Genomic DNA, 15,929 nt, shown 5'->3' on the forward strand with positions numbered 1-15,929 from the left:
CCGGGCAGGGCAGGGCAGGGCAGGGACAGGCAGGGCAGGGCAGGGCAGGGCAGGGACAGGGACAGGCAGGGCAGGGACAAGCAGGGCAGGGACAGGCAGGGCTGGGCCGGGCAGGGACAGGCAGGGCAGGGACGGGCAGGGCAGGGCCGGCAGCCGGGCGCTGCGGGCCCCGGGGGCTTCCAGCGGGAGGGCAGCGGGCCGGGAGCCGCGGCCCCTCGCAGGGGAGCCGGGCGAAGGACTCCGGGCCGGAGCCGCCGGAGGGGCTCCCCGCGGCCCGGGCGGGGCGGGGGGCTCCGCTGCCGCTGCCGCTGCCGGGGGATGCGGTAGCGCGGAGCTGCCGGGCACCGGCGCCGCCTCCGCCCGCGCAGGCTCCGCGCCAGCAGCGCCGCAGCCAGCGAGCCCCGGGCGCGCAGCCCGCCCGCCGCCGGAGGAGGAGGAGGAGGAGGAGGAGGATGAGGATGAGGATGAGCATCAGCGGGAGCGGCGCGGCTGCAGGTAGGAGGAGGCGCGGGGGGAGCCGCCCCATCGCCGCCGTGCGCGGAGCGGGTCCCGGCGCCCCGCGGAGCCCGGCGGAGTTAACGCAAAGTTTTTGCGGCGGGAGGGAGGCGCTGGCGCGGCGGAGCCGGCGAGGAGGCGGGGAGCGATGCTCGGGCGGCGCGGTGCCGCCCGCTCCGCCGGCCGGACGGGCGAGCGGGGATGCGAGCGGAGCGGGAGCCGCGCTTCGGGGCCGTGCGCGGGGATTTAACACTGCCACAGCCGGCCACGGGCAACTTCGAGCCCTAGCGAGCATCTCCGAGCCGTGCTGGGAATGAACGTGAGGCACCGCTTCCTTTCTATTTGTGTGTGTGTGTGTGTGTGTGTGTGTGTGTGTGTGTGTGAGAGACTCCCGAGCAGGGTTTTCTCGCCATCCACCTCTGCGTGCCAGCCGGGAAGGGGCAACTTGAACCAGCTGTCCCCTCTTGGGTTAATATTTACAGCCCGAATAAATATTTTGTTGCCCTTCTACCTTCTTCTCGACGCCTTCTTGTAGTCGAGATGATTAATCAGGGATGTTAGTGGCCAACTAGGCATAACCTTGTAGAAAAATAATTATGTGAGGATATATGGGGTTTGACTAGTGATGTGATACAGAATACACCCAGATCTCGGTAGTTGCTTCCCCATGTGTGCACGTTCAGTGTGTTTTTGATTTTGAATGGAAATATAAGTGTAATGATAAACATGTTACTTCCAGGGGAAGAATGTTATTTTCCTTGCCAGTGAAATATACAGCAGCTTCAAAGTAAAATGTGCATATCTGTGGATATAGAGAGGGGTTCTCTTTTCTGGTCAGTCACTAAAATGTTTTTCTCCCTTTTGAATGTGGTCTTTCTAGTGGTGCTGGTTGCTTTGCATGTTTGGTTTGCAGAATGAATTTCATTTCAGTGCCCTCGGAGTCTCGAGAGAAGAAGTGCACTGCTGTGTCTTCTGAGGCTGGTTGTTTTAACTGATCTTGTTAAATAATGCTATTATTAAATGATGGCAAATTGAAGCAAATGTGTTTTTCATTGCCCACAAGTTGTGTCTCTGAGCTAAATCTCTTTTTATGGCTGGAGAGGCTCTTGCACTGCAGTATTACAATACAGCCATATTAAAAAGGTCCTTGGAGCAAATAACCCTCTAATGCTGCAGCTATGTTTTCAGTAGACTTCAGTAGTTCTGTGGGAAGTGATTATGTTGGATTTAAGGAATCTGGGTAGAATTGCTTGTGCTTTTTTAATTGTGGTGTTAAACTGCCTGTAGACGTTGGTGTAAGTGGTAAATCTAGACCCAAAATCTAAAGAAGCAAAGCTCCAAACCCAAGGCTTTATTTGTGATGATTTTTTTTTTTTTGCAACAGGTTTTTCTGTTTTTTTTTTTCTTTTTTTTTTTCCTTTTCCTTCCTTCCTTCTCCCTTCAGTTGGCAGAGAGGTCTCCAGCTTTAATGCCTTTCCTTGACCAAGCAGAGTGCAGTGGGAGATGATACCATCATTCTCCTCTTGTATGGTTTACTCTGTCTCTGGTGCTGCAAAGAATGAAGGCAAGTCAGACTAGAGATAAAAGGGAGAGAAGATGCCTGAGGTTGACGGTGTTGGCAAATTGATTGATTAAGGTTTGTTCTGAGGAACCCCACTAGATTTCAGGTGGTTTCTTTGGGATGTCCTGCTGAAAGCACAGGTCAGCATCTATCCTTCAGTGATTTCACACCAAATTCTCTGGTGTGTGCTTGGCAGGTGTGAAAAGCAGACATGGAACTAAGCTTCTAATGTCAATATTTGGTGCTAAAAGATTAATTTTGAGCAGAAGACAAACAGTTTGGTTACTTTTCTTTAACTACAGCTCTTCATTACTGGTTTTTGTTTGCTCTAGTAAACAAACCCATAGATCTTAAAATTGAATTAAGTGTATAAACTGCTTGAACCAGAGAGGGGAGACAGACTAATAAATAAAGAATTAAGCTATTGTGCCATTGACTGGCTGATTACAGCTTTGGCCTGATCACTCAAGCAGTGCTCCAAGCAAGCTCTCCATGCCCAGCACTGTTTTTTCTGGATTGGAGGATGGGAACGCTGGTGGTGACTGGGGGGTGATGTCTGCTTGACTGACAGACACTTATTGCAGAGTGGCACTCACTGCTCTGTAATTTTGCCTCTGTAATGATTTTCTCCAGAGAGCTGACAGAGAATTAAAACGTTTATGATCAGGTTTTTTGGAAGGGTTCCTCAAGATGCAGAGAGGAGGGCAGGGAAGTCCATCCATTTTTAGATCTTGCTAATCCCAAGCTTGTGTTGTTCCTGTAGTCATGCTAATTTTTATTGATTGTCATGGCAGTAGCTGTTTCAGAGCACAGAAGTGGAAATGTTTCACTTCATTCAGGGTAATCCTAAAAAGAAATCAAAGTGGGAAGGAAGGAGTGGCTGAAAGAGTTGTCTCACTCCAGTCTTTTCTTCAGGTTGTTCATGAAACAAAGGCAATAAACAGTTCGTGCACTTTTGAAATCCAATTTCTGTGAGAGGACTAAAGTTTCCATCCTGTGTTTGCTGTAGATGCAATATAATCTTGACACTACCTATCATAAGGATGCAAACCTCAAAGTTCTCCTGCTCAAGCCCATTTCTCCACTGGAGCAAAACCATGGGAACAGAGGAGTCTGTGGTGGAGGATGGATGTCATATCCCATGTGGATGTCAGCTGTGTGCAAAAGGAGCTGAGCTGGAGTCAAGGCTGGCACCCAGGCAGCAGATGACAGAAAAGTGTCATTGATTTCTGGTGACCAGCTCTAATCAAACTCATGTGTGTGCGGAGATCAGGAACACGCTCTGTGCTTCTTTAACCATCTGATGCTGACCTAAAAATCCCTCTGTGATCCATCTGTGCTCATCAGGTGAGCCTCAGCCAACACTGGTGCCTGGTATTCACCCTCTGAATTTCCTCACTCAGTTCCATACCCTTCCCTAGGCATGTTTGCTGCAGAAGCAGGATGCTGTTGGAGCTCTCCCATCCCCCTGTTCCATCCACACTTTGGCAAGGGAATTAAGCATGATGTTGCAGCCAGTCCAGTGTGGAGCTGACAAATAGTGACACCTCCTTCCAGGGAAAAAGGAGGAGGGTTAGGATATTCAGGAGAAAATCCCAGAATGGGTGTATTCCCCATGTTCCCCATTTTTCTGACTGCAGCCTCTCTACAATTGCTCTCTCGGATTTTTGAGGATGTCCTTCTGCGTCCAGAGCTCTAAAGAAGGACTAAGTGGTGTGTTTGTGGGTTTATGCTTAACCAGGGATGCAGGAGCAGGCTGGAAGGGAAAACAAGCCAATCTCAACTGCTGCTAAGAGCTCTTGGAAGTGGGAATGAGAAGTATTCTTTTGAGTAACATGGATAGCAGGTGGAAATGACCCTATACACAGTGTCTATAAAACAGCATGTTGGATAAAATGATCCTATTACAGGAAGTGCAGAGGGCAAAAAACCTAAGCAGTCTTGACAATCATTTTGGGATTGTTCTGCAAGAAAATCAAAGGCTTGTCAGTTTTTGCTTTTATGCACATAAATCACCTTTGCTCCTCCTGTTTCATAAAATGCACTGGGTCAGGACTTTTCTTGCCTCTATACTGTTGTGAGTATTTACAGTAGAATACACGTAGCACACAAAAGGAGATTCATATTTCACAGCACTTTCATTTTTCATCAGTTTGCCAACTTAAAGAGCCTCCAACTTCCCTTTAAAATAGCATGAAGATTTGCAAGCCAGTTAAAAGGAATGAGAAACATTCTGATTTTCCTCTTCTATAACCACAGATTGATGCATTCAACAGCCAGCTCCTTTGATTCTTCCAACATTTAAACATGAGTGACTTAGTGCAAAAAAAAAACCACTATATGAATATTTACTCCTGTTTTAATGTAGCAGAGCCCTGTTGAAGTCAAAGCAAGTGCAGCTGGTTCCTTAAGCTGAGGATATGGCCCAAAAAAGGACTTTCCTAATTGGCAGGAGGCTGGTTTGGTATCATTCCTTGCAGGGCAATATTTTAGGAAAAAATAGAAGAAAAAAAATCTTACTAACATTAGAGGGATTTCTCATTTGTAAAGTTAAATGCTCCTCAGTGAGAGGTGAGGGGATTACTCCAGCTCAGAGAGTGTTTTCCCTGACTAATATATCCAAAATGTATGTTGGGATTGCCCAGCACTGATAATTCACACACCTCTGGAGTGGAATACAGCAGCCATTCCAGGCTGGAAACATTATGCAGGAGGGGTTTAGGGAAGAGAAATGAAGAAAAACTAATCCAATTGAAACTGCAAAGGGAATTTAGGAAGCAGAATGCAATTATCCGAGTTGGATATTGGCCAGGACGTGTTAGTTAACATTTTTACTCTTGTGGGAGTTTTCATGGGATCTTTAATGACGATGAATGGTCAAGGCTCTATTTTACATCTCATTTGAAATCCTGAGCTTTCACTTCTTCATGAGGATGAAGGAAGCTTTGCCTTCCTTCAAGTTGAGTTGCTTTAGTGAATCTGCTTTCCTCCCACAGGGTCAGGGCTCTCTGGGCACACCTGGCAATTCCACCTGGCCATGGGTTTTCTTCACCCTGAGCTGCTGAGTCAGAAGCAAATCCCAATACTCAGCATTGCACATCAAAGCCCAAATTCCAATTTAAGAGATCTTCATGTGGAGAATATTCCCTACAGTTCAACTGGCCATGGCATAGCATCACAGAATGGTTTGGGTTAAAAACCTTAAGTTTTTTGGCTTAAAAACATTAAAGATCAACTCATTCCAGCCTCCTGCCATGGGCATAATTCCCTCCTTCCCTAAGAACCAGACTGCCAGGTTTCTTCCCTGTTTTATGAGGACTAATGGATGATGGAATCATCTGTCAATAGTAAATGTGATAAATCTTATTGAAACCGGCATTCCAGGAGAAAGGAGTGGATGCATAAAATATTTTCTTCTCCATAATCACAATTTTCCATTTAGTTATCTGAACTTGAATCCTTTCTGAAGCAAACAAGCCAACAGGCACTTCTTCTCTATAAAAATTCAGTGTCTGGTTACAAATGTATATATTAGTGCTTTTTGGTATTCAGGCAAGGCAAACAGTAGGATGGCAGTTTGCTTCTCGGGGGGAGAAGGGGCTTCCTCTTCCTTTGGAGGTTCAGGGATGGTGTGTTTGGTGTGATTCAGTCAAATATTGTTCTGGGAACTCAGAGGATTGCTCTGTATCCATTGAATTACCTTTTAATCTGTTTATCAACATGCTTGCAGACTATCTTAGAGGTCATGAAGCAGTGGCAGATGCTGGGAGATAAAATTAGATATGCATCCAGACTTTACTGTATAATTTTGTTAACAAAAAGAGCAATGCAGTAGTAGATGCTTTTTTTTTTCCCTTTCTTTTTTTACTGGAAAATCTGTCCTGAGATTTTGTTTTCCTGCAAGATCCAATATAGGTGGGCTATGCTTCCAACCCATACATGCCAGTGATACTCATGTGCAACACAAATAATTAAAAGATAACAGGGTTAATACTCTCCTCGTAGCAAAGATTTTTGCTGTTTATATAGGAATTTGCCCCAAAACTCTCATGGTAACATCAATGTCAATAATCTAAAATGCAGTTTCAAAATTACTCAAAATATTCATAATATATCAAGTGATACATTTCGTATCTAAGGCTTTTTCTTTCTAAGTTTTTGTGTCCTTGGGGATAGCTAAAGTTGTTTTATGGTCTATGGAATGATGGGTAAAGCCAATATCTACATCCACTCATTCTGAATTTCTGGTTAAAGAGCTGACCACTCTGACTTGCTGTGCTGCATTTCCTACAGAATTTGTGGGATTTCACAGTGCTGGGAAGAGTCTCACCACTCTATTACTGTCAGACTTGCTTTAACTTACAGGTGGATCTCCTCTCAGGATGTGAACCAAAACCCCAACTTTGAGCTTTTCAAGAATGTTCAGAACATGTGGAATGTAATGTCAAGGGTCAGAAGAAATCATGGTTGTTGTCCAAAAGCCTCAGAGGAAACCACTTTTTCTCTTCTTTTTAAATAACATCTTTGGTCTAAGGCTTCTTAGATAGCTGTGCAAGGCTGGGTTTTGTCCCTCATAAACAAAGTGAATGTGCTTAGGGACCCTTCGTGTAAATAAAGTGCCCATTCCATCTGCCTCTTGTAGCTTGACCCACAAAATCACAACAAATGTTTCCACTGCATGGAAGAATTGGATGAATCTATTATGCTGGCCAGGTGTAAAGCTGCAATCTGTGACATTTCATGCCTCGTGTGGGCATTGTGCTGTCATGTGGCACAGTGGGCTGCATTAAAAGAGTCTTTGGGGATAAAGAGAGACAATATGGACAGAAGCTGTTGTTAGGCAAAATAAATTATAGAGTAGCTCATCCAGTGTGAAAAGGATCGGGAGTGATGTAGTTTCAAACATTTTTTTCAGTAATTGTGCTGTTTGAATTGTGACCTACATTAATAACATTCTATAGTTTTTAATATTTCTTTATTCATTACATTTTGTACACACTCAGGTGGTTTACTGCAAGCTGTGTGGAAATTACAATGAAGGTCAAGTGTTCTCTGTGAGGATAACTTATTACTGAAAATATTAACTGTTGTCATTACTGTTTTCCAACATGAAATTTTATTTGTCTGGTGAATGAAGAGATGATGTTGGGCTTGTGTTAAAGTGTGTGATTACTGTCAGTAGACCAAAGTCCCTCCAGTCACAGTTTTGACATGTGCATGATCACTGAGCAAGTCTCACTTTAAATTGATTTATTTTTCCCTCCACTCTTAAGCTGGTAGAGGCCCTTATGAGAAACATCTTGGAGATTAGGACTGGTTTATATAGATTTAACTTTTAGAAGCTTTCAGTAAGCTGAGGCTAAACTGAGATTTGCAACTTTACTATTGAAATAACCATGCCTTCACTTGGCTTTTCAGCCCTTCAAATGAGCTTAAATTCATGCTTTAAATTATATTAGTTCAGTATTTTTCATGTGGAAAAGGCTTTGGCCCACTGGAGGTCTGTGTAGAGGTGGAGTAAAGCCTTAGTTAGGGCTGAGAGCAGGCTCTCCATGGCCACTGCTGGGGTCAGTTAAATCACAGGTGCTCCACAGTGGTTTTCCATAAAAAAGTTGCCCTGTGGTTAGTGGATGTGTAATTGTGAGTTTTCACTGAGAGTTTGGAAAAATGGGATCAGGGCATCACCTTCTCAAATAATAATCCCACTTTGGTAGATGAAGTATATTGCTTTTCTCGGAGCCATGGAAATCCATGGGGAAAAGGGAAGTTTGGAGAATCCCTGCTGTCCTTACACAACCTATGTGGGATACCAGTGCAGAATTTCTTACATATTATTGAAATAGAATCATTTTTTTGTAAAGGTCAGCTGTCCACAGTGTCTGAAGTGTTTCGGTTTTTATTATGCAGATTTGAGGTTGCTTTAGGAATCAAGTCTAAAATGGGCAGAATGAAGACAGGAGAGTTGCAGTGAATATTCACCCTTTTGGCTGTGGCAGCAGATCAGGGATTGAAGCTTTACCAGCTTTCTGATTGCATTATCAAAATTCTTGCCTGCTGGTTTGATGTGATGGACTTAGAGATTTCCCTGGTCCAAGGCCAGGGATATCTCAATTTACAAGTCATGTGTATCTAATTTTCCTTCTGAGCTATGTCATTTGAATTCTATACAGTTGTGTCTTCTAAGTATAATCTGGAAGAAAAAATGGAGCAGGTAGGTAAATTTTCTGGACTGTTAAAGTTTCTGGACTGCTGTGCTGGATTTGGGTTGGGCAGGTAAGTTAGGAAGGCAAGAACTGTTCTATAGAAACAAAAATGAGAGATTTTTAGCCGAATGTCTGTTTTCTGGGTGAAATCTGCACTAGACAAAGCTTTCATGTCAGCCCAGCAAAAGAGAGGAACACGAGAAGTGATTTTGGTTTAAGGCCTCTTATTTCCCTTACTCAGTGATAGGTGCTCTACCCTTGGTGTTTGTCATGATCTGCTTGTTCTTATCCAACTCTTGTGTTGGATATGTCTGTATCCATCTGCACCTGGCTCAAAAAAAAAAAAAAAAAAGAAGTTTAGAAACCATTAGATTCCATTTAGGTCATGTCTGAAGCTTTGTTCCAATCTCACAGCATAGAAACTCAATTTTTATTGGAAGTGGAGAACCTTGGGTAATTGCTTGACATGAGGAATTAGGGTTTAAGAAGAACACTAAATATCATGAGACCTGTGATAAAATCTTAAGCACTGTATAAGCCACTGAGGGCTGTCAGGCTGTAATTAGGTTTGATCATTATCAGCTGGAGCCAGATTTGCACAGCTTGCTGGGACAGGGAAGTGCCCCACCACCCATTCCATGAGCAGCTCAGAACCTTCCCTGATTATGGTGACCTGGCATTTTCTTTATTTCCTTTGCATTTTTGCCTCTTTCCTTCACAGGTTGCTTTGCACAAGCTCAGGTTATCTCATGCCCAACCACAGGCATTCCACCAGGAATTCCTTCCCTGTGGAGAAGTGATCCAGGTTGAACATCACTGTTGTTCCTGTAGGTTATGGTTTGCCCAATTCTTTCTAATTCTGGAAACTGAGGAAGCAGTTTTAATTCTAAATGGTTCTTTAAAATATGTTGTTTTTCTGTGGTAATGCTTGTCTGTTTTGGTAATTTTTTTAAAAGCAAATCTTGAAGAAATAGAATGTTAATCTTAATATTAAAGTAAGAATGTCATCTTATGGAGGACCCTAGGGTACATTTCTTAGTGGTAGGACCTTGAATAGAGTTCACTAACAATTCCACTTATTGCAGACTCTGTTGCCTTCAGATTACCATTTCAAGTGCAAATACACAGTGGAGATTACACATGGCAACATTTAAAAAGCAAAGTTCAGATGCTGTAATTGTGCAACGGAGTCGCTTGGAATTATTTAATAAAAGAGGCATGCAAAAAGGTTCCTCGCTCTAATTTCATTAATAATGTATTTTGCATTTGGCTGGAGACATTTGGCTGGCAGCTTTTCTTTCAGGGTGTTGTGGAACAAAGCAGTAACCCACTAAGATTTCTTCACTGGGGTCAGGCTGTACCTCATGGCTTCTAAGAATGGCAAGGAGATCACAGAGCCCTGATTTCAAAACTACAAACTAGGGGATGGAATAGTGTTTTTTAGCTGTCAGCAAATAGAAACAGAGATGGGAGAAATTTGATGTATGAAGGAAAGTGGCATGTACACTGAAGCTGGTTAATTTGATATGTATCCTGATTTATTTTCCCTGATTACTGAAGAAGAAGTGTGGACACACACTCACTGCTGTGCCAAAGGCTTTCACAGGAGCAGTTTATGCCACAGCAGCCTCTTCTGCCATGAAGATTTCCAGTTGCACACATAATATTTTACCTTGCAGGTGTCAATGCTGGCTCTCTGGCTGAGCTCACCTTTGCTTCCCCTGCAGCTCCCACACCTGATCGTGCTCCCAGCCCTGCAGTTGCCTGGCTCAGTCACTTTCTGCCTCATTTACTTCCCAATGGCTGCTGCACGCCGTTCCCAAATTCAGGACCTGCCCGCCTTTGTGACCGGCTGCTCAGTCTGCTGCAGTGGCAGCGTGCTCAGTGACTTCTCTTTGAAAATGGTACAGCCATACATCTTTGGAATTGTGGAGCTGGGCTTCGTTCCCTTCACCAGAAGAAGGGAATGAACACTGGGGAAAAAAATATCCCACTGGGGGAACTGTGAGAAATCCAGCTGAGGGATTCAGCAGGGTGGAGCTGGTGCTAGAGGCTGTGGTGGTACCTCACTGTGTGTTTTCCTAAGAAAAGCAGAAGTTCCTGCTTACCTGATCCATCCTGAACATCCCTAACAAACACCAGGCCAAGCCACTTGTTCTTGTGTTGTTGGCACTTTGCATTTGAAGAGTGAATGCCGAGGTTTTGGAGAGTTTAAATATTTTTTTCACTGAGAAGAGACCTTTTTTTGAGCAAACCTAAAGGCAACTTGAGATCCCTGTCTTGGAGTTCTGAGCTCTTGTCAGCTTGGTGCTCATAGTGACAGAAACACATGTTGGGGTGTGAGCTGTGGGGGCTGCTCCCCATCAGTTGGTTTTTTTTCTGTACAAAATGATATATTTAGTCCTTGGTGGCTCCCAAGGGAAAGTCTTGAGTGATTCTCTTCTCACAGCTACATCTGCATCTTTGTGAACCCTCACTGCTCTGCTTGCTGACTTTTCTGTGGGAAGGTAAATAAGTGTCAGTCTGGGGTTTTTAGTTTATTTTGTAAGATTATTCTCAGTCTAAGTTGATTTTTTTTAAGGGACACTTGTATGGACTGATTGTGGCTTTTTTCTCCATGTGGTTGTTTCTAAGATCTTTCTTCCATCATATTTAAAGTTCTTTTTAAAACTTCGTGTGAGTGTATCCAGATTCCATTGCCCACCTTGTGCACTGTCTTAACCAAAAACCCCCTTTCGTGTTGTGTATCTCCTATTGTTTTTATCAATTTCCCCACCTGTTTTAAAGTTCTATGTCTGATTTCAGAATCCCAGTTTCTTGAATGCTGGAAAGTATTTTTGAAGGTCTCTAAGTACCATACTAACAGCAAAGAACAAAATCCTATACAAACTCAAGTTTTTCCTTAATTCCTTAGCTAATTAGAGCAACTAATAAAGTAAAATTGTGTCTGAGATGTGGCATTCATGTGCTTTGCTGTATTCTGTGGACATCTGATTTGTAATTTCAATGTTGGTTATTTTGTAGGTGGGATATTATTTTAGAGCTCAGCATTGGAACAGGAGAGCTGCTTGTCATTCTGTTGGAGGATGGGAGAGACAACAGAATGAGGCAGAAATCTCATTTTTTTGAGTGTTTTTCTCTTGGAGGAGGCTGAATCTGAGAGCCTTGGCAGCACTCCATAGCAGAGGAGCTTGCAGTGATGCTGCAGTTTTGTTGGTGCCACTGCAGACACAAAGGCTAAAACAAATCAAACTGAGCTGAGAGCAGCAGATGGGGCAAGTGAGAAGTTGGGAAATCATTCAAAGTGTTAGACACCGAGCAATTTCAATTTTCCTGAGACAAGCGAGTGCTGTGGCACAACATGGCTCTTTTTGACACTCAACACACGTGAGACAATTTTGGAATAAAAGCTGCATCAGGTGTTCTGCTTCCAAATTTCCCTGCCTGAGGGGGAGAGTTTGCATTTGGCAAGGGTGGCTGGAAGGGGGGGTGGGGTGGTGAAAACAAGATTATCATGAATCCTTTCAGGTGTTTTGTTGACTGCTCTGAGCAGAGTGCGTATAACAAATGAGCAAAGTTCCTATGTTAGAGCAAAAGTGGAATTTATAGGGGTATCACAAACAAGTGGGGGGGATCAAAGAAATTGGACAGATATTTCCTTTTTACTAGAAATGTTGTCTTGATTTTAATGTTCTCCTTAAAGGATACAATTTTCCCCCATAGCATGGGAATAAACAAAAGAATAAACCCCTCACTTTAATAAATGTTGGAAAATTTGGCATCATCAGTAATGAATCCACAGAACTTCCTTGGAATGTGTGACCTGTATCCTTCTGTAAGACTCTTCTGTTAAGATTCCCCTTCGAGGGGTTTGGTTTCTTTTAAAAGTGTGGAAATGAGATACAAAGAATTCTGGTCTCACCTGATAATTGTGGCCTAAATACAATTTTGCAGTATTTACTGCTTATAATAAATAAATAGACTGTAGATAATTCCTGCTTTAAAAGCTGTAGGGCACAGAAAAGTTGGGTGTAGGAATAATGTGTATGATAAGGCATAGTTCCAGCAGAAAGAAAAGGAACTTAAATAGCACTTGGATTCTTTCCATCCACCCTACAAAGAAGAAAATTGGTTTGCAGGAAATATAGGTCATGGCAGTGTTCTGGCATCTTGATGTTGCTGTTTTGTAAGTACACTGGATTGCTGGCAGCACAATTTGGGACTCCCATTAGAGCTGCTCTTTGCTGTCAGGCTTAAAGGCCATTTAATATCCCATATCTGATCTAATGCACTCCTCACACAGACAAAGAAAATTTAGAAGATGCTGAGAGTTTGGGGGATTTCTGTTTGGGTGTGGGTTTTTAAATATATATATTTTTTTAAAGGAGTTACTGAAAGCAAATTTGGCAATTCTGCCTGTTGGTGCATCCAAGAGTCAGTTGCTTCAGTAAGAACCCAAGGTTCAAGGATGTTTCATGAATGAGGAGTTGAAGGGAGATTTTTCTCCCTTCTCCATGATAAAGCACAGAAGAAAATTAAACCTTGCATTATTGTGCCACATGGTTTTACAAATACCACCTTATTATTGAAGAAAAGCCTTGGCTTTTTGAACATGGACTTTGATTATGGCATTAATCTGATTTCTTTGTGCTGGGAAAAGTACTAAAGGCAGCTGTATTCTGTGATGCAGGTGGTCTGTGTTCTCTGCCCAGCAGCAGGACTGGGTCACTGGTGATTGTAGGGAACAGACAGGGTCTGTGGGGACAGGAGGTGACACTGTTCCCTTCTGGGACATGGTGGCACTGAAATGTGACAAAACTCATTACTCTTCTGCTTAGTTCTGTACAGCAAAGCTGGCCACTGTGAATGGTAAAAGGCCAGGATGAAAACAGGAGTGTGGAAAGGAAATTTGGATGAGGAGTTGTAGGGTAGCCTTCTCCTACCCATCCCACAGTGCTGCTCCAGTTTTAGGAGTTACAGTCTGTGTATCAATACCAGACTTGCCAAAACTGCTTCATCTTCACCTGTATTTTCTTTTTAACTCTTTTGTCTTGAATAAAACTTGAAGTTAATAAATCCACAAGATCACATTAAATCAAAATCTGTCTTGCCTCTTCCTCACCCTGTCCTGGGGTCACTTGTGACTTCTGGGGTTTGGTTTGGTGCACATCTGTGGTTCCTGGATTTGGGTTGTGCAGGACTGTGGTTCCTGAGGTTTGATTTGGGTTGGGTTGGTTCAGGTCTGTGGTTTCTGGGGTTTGGTTTGATTTGGTTTGGTGCAGGTCTGTGGTTCCTGGGGTTTGGTCTGGTGAAGGTCTGTGGTTCCTGGGGTTTGGTCTGGTGAAGGTCTGTGATTCCTGAGGTTTGGGTTGTGCAGGTCAGTGGTTCCTGGAGTTTGGTTTGGTTCGGTTCAGGTCTGTGGTTCCTGGAGTTTGGTCTGGTGAAGGTCAGTGGTTCCTGGAGTTTGGTTTGGTGAAGGTCAGTGGTTCCTGGAGTTTGGTTTGGTGAAGGTCTGTGGTTCCTGAGGTTTGGGTTGGTGCAGATCTGTGGTTCCTGGGGTTTGGGTTGTGCAGGTCTGTGGTTCCTGGGCTTTGGTTTGGTTTAGGTTGGTGCAGGACTGTGGTTCCTGATGTTTGGGTTGGTCTGGTGCAGGTCTGTGGTTCCTGGGGTTTGGTTTGGTGCAGGTCTGTAGTTCCTGGGGTTTGGTTTGGGTTGGTGCAGGACTGTGGTTCCCCAAGGTTTGAGTTGGGTTGTGCAGGTCTGTGGTTCCCAAGGTTTGGGTTGGGTTGGTTCAAATCCGTGGTTCCTGAGGTTTTTGGGTTGTGCAGGTCTCTCTCAGGCTCCTTGTACCAAGTAGGGCTGCAGCAAATTGAAATCCTTTTGTTTTGGTTGAAGCAGGATTTTTTAAAAATAGGCAATCAGGAAAATTTTCTGTGATGACAGCTAGGTTTTTCTTTTGGGTGGATCTAAGTATCAAACCAGTGTTATTGTACCTTGGTTTCTTAGTTTCTTTTTATCACTTTCAGCAGGATTTGTTGGACTGATTCTTTGAGTCCTGAACAAGGTGGTTGTGTGTGCACACACATGTGTGTGATTTAAAAAAAACCCAAAAATAATACCTTTAACAATCTAATTTTTTTTTTAATATAAAGATGCAAAAATGAGCGAACAGAAAGGCCCATAAGTGGTGTGTATCTGATTGAAATGAATAGATTCTTATACATAAATTATTATTGCATGCAGTTGCATGAACAAATGGAAAAGCTGGGTTTAGGACCCCTTGAAAATAATCTATTTCTGTTAGACATGCATATCATTTAGATATATTCTTGTCTACGCAGTGTATAATTTTTCAGTGACTCTTTCAGAGGTAATTGTGGAAGGCAAAGTGTGCTATGTGAATATGGTACTTCAAATTGTTGAATGCTTCCATGAAAAAATATATGATTAGTCTGCAAATAATCTCTTCAAAGGCCCTATTTCAATTCTGAACTCTCAGATGGCTTGGGTAGTCTTTGCTCTTGCTTTGAAGGGACTGAGAATGTTAAAACCATTTACATGCATTGTCACAAAATAATTTTATGGGGTTGATCCGGCCTGACACAATGCTTCACACCATGATGGAAAAAAATCATAAATGTTTTGTCCCATTTGATGCTCAAGAAGCACTTAAAAGCACTAATTTCTCTAAGAGTTATTTTCTCTCTTTATATCCAACTCATAGATTGTGGTCAAGTGTTCATTTTTGTGGTATTTACAAGAAATCAGTAGAGCCAGCTTGCTCACAACACTCTCCCTCCACCCCCTGCCCAGATTCATCCTCGCAGCATCCTGGAACAAAGACAGCTGAGATTTTGAGCCATGCTTGGATCTCATTCAAAAATGCATTTCCCTGTAGTAAATTTTTAAGAGGCTGAGTTGTTTGTGGTCAGAGAGTCGAAGATTATGTCCTTTATAGTAAAGAAGGAGTGGTGGTTAATAAGTTTCTGAGCTGTCTAAAAATTTTAATTTAGGATGAAGTTCTGAGTCTTGTTTTTCCCAGCCATGAAGTGTGGGGGAGACCAGCTGTCTGTGAGAGAGGTGTGTAGAATTCAGTTTGGTCCTGCAGGTGCTTTAGGTGCTGGTTCTGCTGGCTTGCGTAACAGATTTGTTTTATTTCTGTTGTTCTGAGGCTTGGCCTCTGCTCTCCATGAAGAGCTTGGGCAGCACAGGATAAACATCAGTGCTGGTTTTATCCCCAGTGCTCTGTGCTGAGGAAAGGTTGTGGTGAGAGAGCTCTGAGGAGCAAAACATGTCACACATCATCACCCTGCAGAGGTGTGGGGATGACACCTTGATTCTGCTGCTCAGCCCCCTCTGGGTGTCTGTGACCAGGTGATGACACTGATTTATCACAGAACTTCAGCTGCCTTTCACAAGTTCACAATAATTTATCAGCCTGTGCACCAAAGAGTGAGCAGTTATTTTTTTGATCCTTGTTTTGTGTTCAGTGGAGTTAATGATTTAAAAGGTGTGCCCACAATACATTAAATAGCTAAGCTGGTTTGGGAATTCAGATTTTACTCAAACCATTTGGTTACCATTCCAAACATAGCTAAGCTGGTTTGGGAGTTCAGATTTTTATTCAAACTATTTGGTTACCATACCAAACATAGCTATGCTAAACAGTT

General features: G+C 43.2%; 1 protein-coding gene across 9 annotated transcripts in view; it reads left to right on the forward strand.

The window, feature by feature from the left end:
- Positions 1-443: 443 nt before the first annotated feature.
- Positions 444-15,929, forward strand: part of DAB1 (DAB adaptor protein 1) — a 418,779-nt gene continuing 403,293 nt past the window's right edge. For 6 of the 9 annotated variants that reach the window (XM_085586176.1, XM_085586177.1, XM_085586178.1 and 3 more), the window contains exon 1: positions 637-814. The gene's annotated coding sequence lies outside the window, so the exon portion shown is untranslated. Of the gene's footprint in view, positions 496-636; positions 815-15,929 lie in introns of those variants that run through there. The other 3 variants (XM_085586179.1, XM_077785335.2, XM_021542209.4) reach the window with 3 other exon arrangements.

The sequence above is a fragment of the Lonchura striata genome, chromosome 8, assembly GCF_050655825.1.
Source record: "Lonchura striata isolate lonStrDom1 chromosome 8, ASM5065582v1, whole genome shotgun sequence".
NCBI classification, from domain to species: Eukaryota; Metazoa; Chordata; class Aves; order Passeriformes; family Estrildidae; genus Lonchura; species Lonchura striata.